Source organism: Aedes albopictus, chromosome 2 (assembly GCF_035046485.1).
Source record: "Aedes albopictus strain Foshan chromosome 2, AalbF5, whole genome shotgun sequence".
Classification (NCBI taxonomy): Eukaryota; Metazoa; Arthropoda; class Insecta; order Diptera; family Culicidae; genus Aedes; species Aedes albopictus.
In genome coordinates this window covers 457,263,416-457,277,076 of record NC_085137.1, presented here as the reverse complement: position 1 = coordinate 457,277,076, position 13,661 = coordinate 457,263,416, and positions in this window count along the sequence as shown.

Here is a 13,661-nt window from a genome sequence, read left to right as displayed (position 1 = left end):
GTCAAGAGATTTAAAATAATATTTGAAATAAAAAAACCATCGCATTATTTCTCACACCCTGTATTTTATTGACTTATATCTGATTTATTTCAATTGCTTCCCAGGTGTAAGTCAATCTCGTGGATTACCGAAAAAGCATAAATACAAATATAAATATAAATAGATGAAAAAAAATCTACTCTGTGTTTTGTTGCACATCTTGAACTGTTTAATATTTCCTTCTTCCTATTTCTAGCGCTACATATCTTTAATATTGCCCCAAAAAAAAACTTCAAATAGGTAATTTTAAAGTAACTTTATCAGAAATTGCCTGATCATCAGATAGTAAACAAAATGAATTCAAAAGCATGAATAAAATAATCTGTTAGGTAAAAACAATGCTCAAAAACGACACGAATGCACCTTTGGCGTAAAGTGTCGCTAATTTAAGTACATAAATAAATAAATCATGCTCAAAAATGTTGTAAAATATTGCTGGAAATTACGCAATGCAGTAAAAATTACTGCGGGGTCCTAAATTATTAATTTTTTATTTATTTTTCTTGTATTACAGGCAAAATAATAAGTTTTTGTCATGTATTTAAACCACCTTTCCCACTATTGCCCACGAGGGTTTCCACCCCCAAGTGGTAGTAAAAAGTCTAATCTTTCAACTACCGACTGAGCCATCTGCGCCATTTTGCGCCGGAAATAGTTACTTAAGGTGAAAGTACACCTTAAAATATGATAAATTTGCCTATAACTTGTTTGTTTTAAGATATAATGACTTGATATCTTTGGAAGAAATGTGTATTTTGACGTCCTGAACAAGTTTGCAGAAGGTCACAAAACTGTAGGATTTTATCTGTTGAAGCTACACTGAAAAAACTAGTTTTAGGGGTACTTCGCACAAAACGCTCCATATCTCGAAAACCGTAAGAGATGGAGCTTTGACATGTTCTACGATTTTTGTTCTCTTATCATGGGCTACAACTTTGCCGAAGACGTCAAACCTCTAAAAAAATATTTCGAAAAAATAAATTTTTTATCTCACTTCTAGGGGGATTAATCATTTATTACATTTTATCAAAAGACGCCTTTTAACATGCAGAAAAACTTTGTAGAACACGCCAAGCCTCTAGAACTAACCTAAAAAAAGTTATTTAATTTTGATCGTAAAATCATCGATTTCGAACACTGTGTGCTGTAGGTTTCTGTTGGATTGCAGTCTAACGTCTATGCTTGCGGATTTTGTTGGCGCTACTGCGTAGAGTGTGGCCGATCTACCTTCACTTTTGCTAGCGATTTTCGGTCACTTTCCGCCGCGTTCGAGATTCCTTCAGTGAGGTCTGAAGGAATTCCTGGAAGAATTCCAGAGAAACTCCTAAAGGGATTCTCGTGGAACTCGTGGAGGAATTTCCGTGATTCTCCTGGCAAAAATCTAAAAAACTCCAGGAAAAATTCCCAAGGTATTTACGATGAACTAGAAGAATTCCCTAGAAACTTCTGCAGGAACTCACGAGGATCTCCTGGAGGAATTTTTGAGTGACTCCTTGAGGAATTTCCATGGAACTTCAAAAAAACATGCAAAAAAAAAAGAGGAACTTCTAGTGGAATTTACGAAGAACTCCTGGAGGAATGGCCCAATGAAGCAAGCTTTTCTAGTGTTCACCGCATGTTGGCGTAGCTAGGATTTTTTTCTGGAGGGGGCCCAGGGGGGCCCTGACTTGAGATGACTTTGAAGCGGCATGGTCGCCCGATATGTGAATATGCAAATCGGCATTGCAGTTTTAAGGAATCAAATGACTGTTTTAGAGTTGTTCCTATTGTTTTTTAAACTATATAAGTTTGAGCAATTTCTCCAGGAATTTTACGGTGATTTCATCATGGATTCATCCAGAGATTCCTTCAACAATTCATCCAGAGATTCCATCAGACATATCTTCGGGGATTTGTTCTAAAGATATAGAGGTTCTTCCAGTGATTGTTCCAGTGCTGTTTTGGCGGTTTCCTTCAGGAATTTCTCCAGAGATGGTTTAAGGTATTCCTTCAGAGATTTCTTCAGGGCTTTCTCCATATACTCCTTCCAGAATTTCAGAATGATTTGAAGTATTTGTGAAGTATTTCTACAGGTCAGGAATGTCTTCCAGATATTCTTTTAAAAAAATATAATAGAGATTATTCAAAAATCAATCCAATAATTGCTTCAACATTTTGTACAAAAAATCCTTTAGGCGTCCATCAAATTATTCCTTCAATGCTTTTTTATTCAAGGATTCCTACAGAAACTCTTCCAGGAATTCGCTAAGAAAGCTCTCCTGAGATTCCCTAAGGATTGCTTCCGGGATTCCTCATGGGGTTTCTTCAGAAGCTCCTCCAAGAATTCTTCCAGGGATTACCCCGAGATTTTTTTTTCTGTGATTCCTTTAGAAACAACTTAATGGGATTATTAAAAAAAAATGCCTCCTAGAACTCTTCTTGAGATTCAGTTATTCTTTCAGGTATTGTTTCAGAAACTCCTCCAGGAATTAATCCAAGACTTCCTACAGGAACTGTTTAGAGATTCCCTTAGGAATTCCTCTTGGGATTCAATCCGAGATTCCTCATGAGGTTTCTTCAGGAACTGCTACAGGGATTCATCCAAGAGTTCCTTCACGTACTCTTTTTTGGATTCCTTCAGGATTTCCTCAAGAATTTCAGCGATTTCTTCAGTACTTCCTCCTGGGACTTCTCCAGAAACTTATCCTGGAATTCCCTCATTGATCCTTGAATATCTTCAGGAATTCGTCCTGGGGTTCCTCCAGGAATTCCTCAAGGTATACCTTCAAAAAATCCTCCAGCAATTGTTCCAGGATTCCTCTGGGAAATCCTGTAGAGATTCCTGTAAAAAATCTTACAGGGATTCATCCTCTAGAAATTCCTCTAGGAATTCCTCCAGAGATTCCTCCTGGTATTCCTTTAGATATACCTCAAGGAATTCCTCTAGAAGTTCCTTCAGGGATTCTTCCTGACAGTTCTCCAGTGATTCTTCAACAAAATCCTCCAGGAAGTCCTTCAGGGATTTCTCTAGGGATTCCTCAAGGAATTCATGCAGGGATTGCTTCAGGAATTCCTCTGGAAATTTATCAAGGAATTTCTCTAGAGATTCCTCCAGGAATTGTTACAGGCATATCTCCAAGAATTGTTCCAGGGGTTCTTCCAGGCATTTTTTCAGGAATTCTTCTAGGGAATCCTCTAGAATTACTCTAGGAGTTCCTCCACCAATTATTTTAGGAATACCTCCAGACATTCCTCCTGGAGTTCCTTCAAGGTATTCTATAGGACTTTTTCCAGGGATTTATCCAGGCATTCCTTCAGGATTTCATTCAGAGACTCCTCCAGGAATACCTTCAAGAATTCCACCAGGAATTACCTCAGGAATGTCTTCAAGAATTCCTCCAGGAAATGTATCCAGAAATTGATCCAGGAATTTCCTTGGACATTCTTATAGCAATTCCTTCAGGAATTTTTCAAGGAAGTCTTTCAGGCATTCCTTTAGTAATTCTTTCTGAATTATTTTTAAGGAATTCCTTCAGGAGTTTTTCTAGGGATTCCTCCGGGAATTCTTCCAGGCTTTCCTCCAGGAATTTATCCAGGAATTTCTCCTCCCAACGATTCCTACTGGGGACCCTTCAAAGATTTCTCCAGGAATTATATCATGGGTTGCTCCAGAAATTCCACCACGAATTTACCAAGTATTCATCTAAAGATTCCAGATTCGTCCAGGAATAATACCTCCTATGATTCCTCTGAGAATTCTTCTAGGAATTTCTCCAGGAATTCTACTCGAGATTCATCTAGGAACTCATTCATTGATTTCTTCTAGGAACTCATTCATTGATTTGCTCAGAAAATTTTCCAAGCTTTCCTCCAGAAATTGTTGCAGGGATTTCTTTTAGCGATTTTTCCAGGAATTCCTCCAGATATACTTTCAGAAAATCTTCCAGAAGTATTTTCAGCGACTCCGCCAGGAGTTTCTCCTTAATTTGTCCACAAATTCTTCCAGGATATCCTCCAGAGACTCCTTCAGAAATTTCCTCAGGGATTTCTCCAGGAATTCTTCCAGGGATTTCTCCAAGAATTCTTCTAGCGATTCCTTCAGGAATTTGTCCACCAATTCCTCCAAAGATTCCTTCAGAAATTTGTCCTCCCGAGATTTTTTAGATATTTCTTCAGGGATCCCTCTCATAATTGCTCCAATGATTCCTCCAGGGTTTACTCCAAACATACCTGCAGGAATTCATCTAGAGATTTCTCCAGGAATTTCTTCAAGGGCTTCTCTAGAGATACCTCAAGGAACTGCTGTAGAGATTCCGCCAGAAATTCTTTCTGGGATTCCTCCAAGAATTCCTCCAGAGATTCTTACTGAAAGTTCTCCAGTAGTTCTTCCAGAAAATCCTCCAGGAATTCCTCCAAGAATTGCTCTAAAAATTACTCTAGGAATTCCTCCAGCAATTCTTTCAGGAATACCTCCAGGTATTCCTCTAGGGATTTCTGTAGGAATTTCTCCAGGGATAAATCCAGGCATTCCTCTAAAATTTCATTCCTTCCGGATTAATTTTAAGAATTCCACCAGGAATTGCTCCAAAAATTTCTTCTCAAAATCTTTCAGTATTTAACCCAGGAATTCCCTCAGAAATTACTGCTGGAATTTTCCAGATTTTTTTCCAGGAAATCATCCAGGGATTCCTTCCCGGAATTTATCTAGGATTTTTCCAAGATATTCCTTCAGGCTTTCTCCTCCAGGATTTCATCCAGGCATTTCTCCAGGGACTGATCTACAAATTTCATCTGCTTAGGGTCCACAGATCGTCCTCCACTTGGTCGACCCACCTAGCTCTCGCCGCGCTCCACGTCTTCTTGTACCGGTAGGATGACTCTCGAGAACCATTTTAGTCGGGTTGCTATCCGCCATCCTGATGACGGGAAGTCCTCCAGGGATTATTTCAGAAATTCTTTCAGGAAATTCTTCAGGAATCGTCAAACGGAAAATTCTCCACTGGGCCACTGGGTGTTATGTGTGTTGTCCGTTGTCATATGTTAGTGCTTGTTCAGCCTGTACAACCTCTGATTGAAGACGGAAGTTCTTCCAGGGTTTCCTCAAGGAATTTATCCAGGAGTTTCAGGGAGTTCCTCCTGGGATTGCACCAGGAATTTGTCTAGAACTTTCTTCCTTCAGGCATTCCACTGGAGGTTCATCCAGAAATTGCTTCAAGGATTTTTCAGGGACTTCTTTCAGAATTCCTCTAGGGAATCCTCCAGGAATTCATTCAGCGATTTCTTCAGGATTTTTTCCAGGATTTGCTCCAGAATTTCTACAGGGTATTCTCCACCCAAGTAACAATCGCCAGCCGCAAACAAGCATGCATGCTGAATTGTTTCTTTATAATGGTAATTATAGCTGAACTAAAATTATGCTGTACATATTACTGTACAAATGCTTTTTCAATTGAAAAAGTAGCCAATGTTCAACTTTTCGTATTGGTATCAATAATGATAATTTAAAACACTTTTCAAGCGTTTAATAAGATTTTTATTCGACTCGCAGTAATTCCTTTACAACATAGTTTAACAAGACTTTTTTCTGCTTCTTGTTAAGTTCATGTAAAAATTAGGACATGTATCTGAATAATGTGTTTTTCACAAGTCAAATAAGCGCGTTCGTTTCATCATACTTCGACTCAGAGTACATGATGAAAAACACGTGTTTTTTACCGAACAACAGCTGAATTAATCTGTTGTTCAGTCGTTAACCATAATGTTGTGCTAATTCACCACTGCTGTATAGGAGTCAGAGTCTGATCATTATTAAACCACGGGAAGTTTATGTTTTGATTTAAGCGCTGCAATTCATCATCTCTAGGATGGCGCAGATAGGAAGGCATGCGGCTGGCAATCGACGGGTCTCGAGTTCGAATCTGGATTTAGGTAAATTTATGTGTAGTTATTATTTCACAATATTTGTTCACAGCATTAAGTTCCAATCATAAACTCTCGTGGAAATTGGAAAATTTTGCATTTTTTTATTTTTAATCATTTTTGCTAAAGCTGAATAACAGTTTTACTATATATTTGTAAAACGATTAAACAACAAACATTTCAGTTGGTACACAACACTATGCTTTACAGTTTCTCCAAATTTGTGTGAACAAAACCCGAACAAAGGTTGTGCCCAGAGCCGTAGCGTGGTCCCATGGCGCCCTTGGCAAGCATCCAGCTTGGCGCCCCACGATATTGTTAATTTGCTAAGTTTGTAGTTATTATTTTTTTTCTCAAAGTTGCACTTAGTGTTTGTAAGAAACAAATTCCCCTCGATTTTTTTTTTGCTTGTCTTAAAATGTTTTTCATTCGTGTATTTTTTTAGGAATTTCAATGGGAGTCACCTAACAATTTTCCGAAGTTGATTTCTTTTATACGAGTATAAGTATGAACATTACAGATTTATAACATAAATGATGCATACTTTGCTTCAGCAAATCTTACAGTATTTTTTGAATTTTTGTTTCTGGATTTTTCAACCGAACTTTGTTCTCAAAAATACCTAATTGAGTTTTAGGGGTTTTCAGGAACCCTCAAATGATGTATTTTATTAATTTTCGGCGATTAGTTTAATAGGCTCCACCAAAATTTTCCGATAACTTCACCAAAAATGTGTTCTGAAGTTTTTTCAAAACATGTCTCAAAAGATCTGTAGGAAAATGTTCAGTACCCAGCTAACACCAAGTCTTATATGATGTTGAATAAGATGCTAAAGTGGAGGCCATATGCGTACATGCTTCCATTTAACCGCGTTAAAGGGTGCGTATATCGCCTCCACTTTTGCATCCTATTCAACATCATATGCGATCATGTGTAGACTGGGTAATCATTAGACAAACCATGGATATAGTTGAATACCAGGAGGAATTTCTAAAGAAATCTGTACAACTGTTTTTGTTGAAATCTCTGGAAGAACTGCCGCTGGAATCACAGGAATAAATTATGCTAGAATCTTTGGAGGAATTCCTACAGAAATTTCCGGAGGAATACTTGATGAAAATCCTTTAGAAATTTCAGCAAGATTTTTTTTTGAATTTCTTTTTATTTGTGAATTTAAATTCAGGCTAATTTTTATCACATCAGCAAGAATTAGAAATGGAATTCATGGACTAACTCTTGAAGGAATTGCAGGAGCTGTTCGTGAAGAAATACTTGATGGAATGGTAGAATTAGTAGAGAATCACTTTTGGAAGAATTTCTGAAAGAAAACTGGGAAAGATTCCCTGAAAAGGTTTCTTGAGAAATCTTTGGGGAATTTAAAAAAAAAGTCCTTGGAAGATTTTATGAAGAAATCCCAGGAATAAGTTCTGAAAGACTCCAAGGAAGGCTTCCAAAAAAAAACCTTAAGAAAAATTATAGATGGAATCAACGGCAGATTTTCCAACGAAATACCTGGAGAACTTCCTGAATTCCAAATTTATGATTTTCTGGAGTAGTTAATAAGAAAATTCATGGGAGGTTTTCTACCGGAATTCTACCAGAAATATATGGAGCAATCCCTAGTGAGCATGGAATAATTTCGGAAGGCATCAATGGAGTTTTCTGATCGATGTGATTTTTTTTGGCAAAGGAATCTATAAATGACTTTTTGAAGGAAACTGGTCGAATTTATAAAGAATTCCATAAAAGACTGGAAGAATTGTCATAATTGATTCTAACGGAACCTATGCAGTATTTTCCATAGGAATCCATGGAGGAATTACTGACAAAATCTATTGAAGGGTTTCTTGGCTCCTAATCCTTAAAGATATTTTAGCAGGAATCACTATACGAATTCCAAAGAAAGTTTTGGAACTCTGAAGAAATTATGGAAGATTATTCAATAAAATCCTTGGAAAAATATCGGGAAGAATCCTCTGACTAATTTCTTAATAAACTTCTAGATAACTTTCTGAAAGCCTCCCTGGAGGAATTTCTAAAGGAATTTGAAAACTTCTTCGAGATATTTCAAGAAAAATCTTCAGAAGAATTTATGATTTGAAATTTATTTTAAAGAATCCCTGAAGGAGTTTCTGAAAGAATTTCTAGATAAATTTTCTGATATATTTTTTGAAAGATTTTGTTAAGATAAAAAAATCCAAACAAATACCTGGTGGAATTTATGAAGGATTTCCTAGAATATTAAATTTGTTTTGGGGAAATGAAAATTTACAAAAAAAATACTAACTGGTAGTTTTTTGGGTAAAAACAGCTTGAAAGATTTCTGCTAGATTTGCTAGTTTAAAAGTTTAAGCCAAAAGAAATATTTACTGGAAATAAAAATTGGATAAACTTACAAAGCATTAGGAATTTTCAGAATGAAACATACACTAGACTTTCGAAAGCTTATTGATTTTGTTTTGCTCATTAAAAACTAAAAAAAGACTTCTCAAAACAAAGAAAGACATTCTTAAAATCGTCTAAAGAAATCTAAATTTTTGAGAATACGGATGGACGAAAAAAAACATGATCAATCTTAGATAGGTACTGTAAATAATTAAATCTAATTGATAACATTCAAGAAAACAACAGCATCATCCTGTTTCCTTCTAGCCTTAGGCCTTTTCGGCGCCCCTCCGAAGCTGGCGCCCTTGGCGGGGGCCAACCTGGCCAACCGCACGCTACGGCTCTGGTTGTGCCTGAAAATTATCCAAATGTTATTCAGCATCATGCTGAATCAATTCGTCGTAAAGGTGCTTGTAAAATGAGTGATTGTTAGTTGGGCATGAATGTCTCCTGGAATTCCTCCAGAATTTCCTCCAGGTATTCGTCCGGAAATTCCTCCAAGGATTCAAATTTCTTCAGAAATTTCTCCAGGGATTCCTACCAAAATTGCTCTAAGGATTCCTCCAAGAGTACATCCAGGGATTCCTCCAGGTATACTTTCTGAAATATCTCCATGAATTCCTTTAGGGCTACGAGAATGTGTTCCAGAAATTCCTGTAGTCTCTCCAAGAAGTCATCCATGATTTTTTCACAATTATCTCCGAGAAATCGTTAAGGAATTCATCCACAAATTTATTCAGGAATCCATCCATGAATCAATTCAAAAATACCCCCTGCAGCTTCCGCAAAGGAGTTTCTTCAGAAACTCTTTTAGGAATATATCCTTCCCAACTAACATTTTCAGCGCTATAAGCTTCAGTCATTTGCTTTCTGTTGTGTTACAATCGAGTTGAAGCAGTCAACGCTGAATAAAAGGGAAGCTTGTCAAATATAAACCATAAGCTAATACACGGCTGCAAAACAAGCACCATACAGCTACCAAACTCGGTTTTCAGAAATCAATCACTTGTCGCTGGGTTTGCCTTTACGGCACTCTATTCCAACTCCGGCAGATTTCCCGGAATATGTGAAAACTTGAACAAATCGAATAGGAGTCCTCTGTAACAAAACAGCTGCTACTACACAAGAGAATTCGTAATACATACTGACAAATCCATAAACCAGCAGCGCTTTGAAGGTCGTTATCGCAATATCATTACTGGTAGAAGCTGTAATCAAGAAACTTGGTATACCAATACGACTTGTCGGATGTAAACATTATTGTCAAAACAAACTTTAAGCCGGATATATAGCTACTACACAAAAACTTTACAGCTCTAGCTACGCCAATGAGTAAACAAAGGCGTCACCGCATATGGACATTAGCATTGTGACAGCTGTGGAGTTATGTCAAACACACAAGGTTACGGTGGCGCTATCTGTTTATTCCATAGCGGCCGTTTTGGTTATTTCAGTGATCCATTCCCGAGAAGCTTCTGTAGAAATTTCCGAGGCATTCCCGAGGATCTTCTGGAGGAATTCTCCAGGAACGCCTGTAGAAATTTTTAAGAACTCCTGGTATAATTACTGAGGAACTCCTGGTCGAATTCCCGACAAACTACTGGAGGAATTCACGTAGATCTCCTTTAGGGATTCCCGACGAACTACTGGGTAAATTCCCGAGGAACTACTGGAAGAATTCTCAAGTATTTTCTGGAGGAATTCCATTCCCGAGGAATCCTGTAGGAATTTCCGAGGAATTCCTGTAGAAACTTCCGAGGCACTCCAAGAAGAATGCCCGAGGAACCTGTGGAGGCACTCCAGAGAAACTCTCGAAGGAATTCCCGAATATCTCCAGAAGGAATTTCCGAGGACCTTCTGGAGGAATTCCCAAGGAACCTGGGGAGGAATTCCTGCAAAACTTCTGGAGGAATTCCTGAAAAACTCCTGGAGGAATTCCCGATGAACTCCTACAGGAATTCCCGAAGATCTTTAGAACGAATTCTCGAAAATCTTCTGGAGGAATTCCCGATGAACTCCTGCAGGAATTCCCGAAGATTCCTGAGGAACTTCTGGAGGAATTACCGAGAAACTCCAGGAGAAACTCCCGCAGATCTCCAGAAGGAATTCCCGATGATCTACTGGAGGAATTCCCGAGGAACCCCTGTAGACATTTGTTACGGGTATACATATTTGTTACATTGATAAGACAGAATAATTGTATAATGTGTTCAAAGTTTAATATTCGTGCGTTCTGTTACATGTTACATGTTGAATTTTACTCTTGTTAATATTCCCCTTGTAGTAATTAGCATTTATAGGGTTCTGGTAGAATAGAGGCCCATGAGGTGCGCAATCTTATTTCGATTGCCAACATTCAGACCATTTCGGGACGCGATTAGGTACCAGAGACGTAAACCTTTCCCTGGCATAGACTTCAAGTCATAAAACTAGTAATGAAACCCGAAACGGGAGGCCCGATTAGGATTAGTTTTCCTAGACAAAACCAAGCTATGGACACAGAAACAAAGACTGTGAACTAAAAGGCAAACTGCCAAATAAAATACAATTCCAGGATGACTGATGGACCCAAACCAATTCATCAAACCTCGTCATCCTGTGATCGGAAGCTATTATCCATCAGGATAACAGGGCACATTTATGTTGTGTTGTGCTGCGTCAATTTGTGATGTCTTTTATTTGTGCATTTGTAAGGTTCTCTGTGTATCGTGATGTCCATGAAAGTAAAGTTATTAGGTTAGATTTATTCGTTACGTGATTTGGAAAGCAGTTTGGCTTTCGGGTAACATTTTAGTTGTTTTGAGTTGAGGTGTTTTCTGGGGACTTGTTAATCCTGTTCACCGCTACGTTTCTGGAAAGCATAGTGGCTTTCGGGTAGCACAACTCGTTTTGGTTTTGTTTTGAGATTAGGTCAAGTTATTTATCTTTATCGTAGTGTTAAGTATATGGCCTTAACACTATTGTTATGAAGGTTACGAAGCATATGGGAGCTGAAATTTTCGTGAATCGGTGAACGATTCACGAAAAATTCTTGCTCAAACGTTGGATTGTGTTACGGGTATAAATATTTGTTACAATTATAAGACAGAATAATTGTTTAATGTGTTAAAAGTTTATTATTTGTGCGTTCTTTGTGATATATGTTTTATTTTACCTTGTAAGGTACACCGGGGCAAGTTGAAACGCGAAGTTTTGAAATAGATTTCAATACAATTTATAAATTTTTCTTTTGCCAAAAGATTGTTTGAATCAAAAACTATGTGTTATGGCATACAAGCTGTTCCCCATCATTGGATAACAACATGTTAACCCGCTGTTTCATCTTGCCCCGGTGTACCTTACATATTCTCATAATTTTAATGCACATTTATAGGGTTCTGGAAAAAAGAGGCCCATGAGATGCAATCCTACTTTGATTGGCAACTTTCAGGCCATATCTGGCAGCGGCCAAGTACTAGAGATGTAAATCTTTCCCTGCCACGGACTTTAAGTTGTTGATCTCAAGTATCATTTAAAATTTCGTAATAATGGCGCCCAACGTCGGCGCGGGTATTGGTAGGGCCCATTTTACTTTTGTAATATGGCGCTCAACCGCAAATCCAAGTTTCCATTTCTTTTGTGTTGAGTATATTTAGTTAATCCAAGATCGATAATCCAATGATGGAATGTTTTGTTCGATTTGGAATTGAAGCCTACGTACAGTTTTGTTGTGTTCCTGGTGTATTGCAGTAGGTCTAGCCGAACCAACTTCAAGGTCTTCTACCAGGACAGAAGAGTCTCTGTTGAAGTTGGATGTAAGTTATATGTTAAGGGTACCTTTCATATAAGTTTTTATATAATTTGAGTACGTACGAAATTTTTGTGGATGGTTTCATCCACAAAAATTCTTTTCCGTTGGGTGTGGTTGTATCACAAGTTTTATTTTTGTGTTCAATGTGCTATTTTAACATGTAAATATTCCCCTAGTACTAATGCACATTTATAGGGCTCTGGCAGAATAGAGGCCCGCAATCCTATTTCGATTGCTAACATTCAGGCCATTTCGGGCCGTAATTAAGTACTAGAGATGTAAACCTTTCCCTGACAGAGACTTCAATTTATAAAACTCTAGTGATGAAACCCGAAACGGGATGCCTCCTTAGGATTAGAAATTCCAAGACAAAACGCAAGCTATGAAAGCAACCGAAGCTGCGAACTAAAAGGCAACCAGCCATACAAAATACTTTACGGGATTGACTGATGGACCAATACAATTTTTGAAACCTCGGCATTGGAAATGGTTATCCAATAGGGTAACAGGGCAAAATATATGTTCTGTGTAGTGTATGTCCATACGTAATGTCCTAATTTATTACGCATTTGTAGTGTTCCACTACAATATGCTATATATTTTAATGTGCATTTGTAGTGCTCCATTATTTTTTCGTAACACAAATACATTCCCGAGGAACTCTGGAAGGAATTCCCGATGAACTCCTGGAGAAATTTCTGAGGAACTTCAAGCGAAATCCTAGATAAGTTTTAGAGGAATCCCGATGAACTCCTGTAAGAATTTTCGAGAAACACCTGGAAGAATTCCCGAGAAACTCATGGAGGAATTCCCGATGAACTCCTGCAGGAATTCCCGAAGAACTCTAGGAGGAATTCCCGAACAACTCCAGGTGGAACTCCCGAAGATCTTTAGAAGAAATTCCAGATGATCTTCTGAAGGAATTCCCGAGGAACTTCTGTAGAAATTCCCGAGGAACTTCTGGAGGAATTTCTGAGGAACTTCAAGCGAAATTCTAGAGAAATCCCAAAGAACTCCTCTAAGAATTTCCGAGAAACTCCTGGAAGAATTCCCGAGGAACTCATGGAGGGATTCCTGATGAACCCGTGAAGGAATTTCTGAGGAACTTCAAGAGAAATTCTGGCGGAATTTCCGAGGAGCTCCCTTGGAAAGTTTTATGGAACTCGTGGAAATATATCCGTGGAACTTTTATTTTGGGAATCGGGGAAACACTAGAAAAAAAAATCCAGGTAAATCCTGAAGAGAATCGCCACAGTAAATTTCGTCGAAGGAAATGTTTGGATAGTCTATGTGGTCCAGAGAAATCATGGTCGGTGAAATTTCCAGGGAAATCCTGGAGGAGTTGCACCACAAATGATGCAAAAACTCTCGAGGAGCTTTTAAAGGAATTCCCGTGGTATTCATGAAGAAGCCATGGAGGAATTCCCGGAAAATTTCTGTAGACTCCTAGCGAAATTCACGAGGAACACCAATAAATTCTCGGGAATCTTGGAGAAATTGCCTGGAAACTCCTGGAGAAATATCCGGGGAACGCCTGGAGGACTGCGTA